General features: G+C 52.0%; 1 long non-coding RNA gene across 1 annotated transcript in view; it reads right to left on the reverse strand.

The window, feature by feature from the left end:
• The window catches only part of LOC127749278 (uncharacterized), a 19817-nt gene extending 18693 nt beyond the window's left edge, over nucleotides 1–1124 (reverse strand). Inside the window, exons 1-3 of the long non-coding RNA XR_008011052.1 lie at nucleotides 862–1124; nucleotides 581–730; nucleotides 361–455 (exon numbers count right to left, since the gene is read on the reverse strand). This is a non-coding gene — a long non-coding RNA (uncharacterized LOC127749278). The remainder of the gene's footprint in view (nucleotides 1–360; nucleotides 456–580; nucleotides 731–861) is intronic.
• Nucleotides 1125–1401: the final 277 nt, after the last annotated feature.

Raw genomic sequence — 1401 nt, forward strand, 5'->3', positions numbered from 1 at the left:
CTCTCTCTCTCTGTTACCCCCGCAGATGACGCCCACCCCTGCTACCTGCTGTTGTAAGAGTTCATCGTCCCGGCAATATATCTCCGCAGGGGGTTCTCATGACCATATGTGACACCTTCATGCACCTGTGCCAGCGACAGAATTAGGAAATCTGTCAGTGCTGCAGAGATGATAGACGAGGGGCAGGTCCGGATATTTATAACAAACAAGCAGGTTATTAGCTTTTCCAAATTGGTCAAAATCCCCAAAGTTATTGGTTCGGTTTTCAAATTATGAGGTTATAAAATGTACAAAACTACTGATGACAGTTTCTTACACTTGCTTCAGCGGGGGAAAAAAAGCAAGACCAAGAGAACTTACTTCGGTTCACACGTTCACAGTTGACTGCAATACTCCGATGTTATCAGCTGGGGATCCGTGACCACCGCTGCGCCGGCCAGGCTGAGAGCCGCTCCCTGTGAACAGTAACGCAAATCCGGCAAAACTTAGCAAAAGTAAGTGGCGACGAGATTTATCGGCGGAGAATGGGGCTATAGCTTTTGGGAAAGGTCCTATAAGGTCCTCCTCCGGTTATACTCACTGGGACGTCATCCCCTACACAGGACGTACTTGTGGTAGGTGCTGATCTTTTGCTCCGTCTCTAAAATACGACATCCCAGCCGTGATGTACCCGGGACGTTTTCGGGACTATGCTTTGTTGTCTGGGGCGACAATATTTGTTTTTCTGAAACTGTAATAATTACCTGTTAAACCAAAATTTTTTGTAGGAGAGACATAAACGTGGGGAGGAGGCCCTTAAGGGAGCGAGGCCCTGGCTTTTACATGGGTGACAATAGAAAGTAAGTAGACTTCTTCCCTTACCTCCTGTCCAGCAACTGCTGGTGGAAACCTCTTGTCCAGCCGTCTGGAGCCCTGGAGTCCCTGGGGCCGGGCGCGGCCAGCCGCTGGTAAACAAGGCTGCGGAGTTGGCAGCCCCGGGGCCACACCCGCCGGCCGCCCAATCGAAATCAACCAACTGACAAATTACAGGGGGTGCGTCTCCTATCTCCTGGAGCCAGGCCACGCCCGGCCTCCTATCCTCTATTCTTCTGTCACCATCGCCTCGCTCTATCCCTTTTCTCTGCCCTCCCCCCTCCCCTCCCCTTTTTCAACACACACACACATACGCACACGCGCGCGCTCACACACACACACACACACACACGCGCGCGCGCGGGCACGCACAACCACTTACACCACACAACCCAGGCCATTCTGCAGGTCACGCCAAAGGTTCAAATGCTATGGTAGATTTCATCACGTCTTTCTCTCTCCTCCACCCCTTCTCTTTCCCTCCCCCCTTCTCTCTCTCTCTCTCTCTCTCTCTCTCTCTCTCTCTCTCTCTCTCTCTCTCTCTCTCTC

The sequence above is a fragment of the Frankliniella occidentalis genome, unplaced genomic scaffold (genome assembly GCF_000697945.3).
Source record: "Frankliniella occidentalis isolate FOCC.00 unplaced genomic scaffold, Focc_3.1 Scaffold42, whole genome shotgun sequence".
In the NCBI taxonomy this organism is placed as follows: Eukaryota; Metazoa; Arthropoda; class Insecta; order Thysanoptera; family Thripidae; genus Frankliniella; species Frankliniella occidentalis.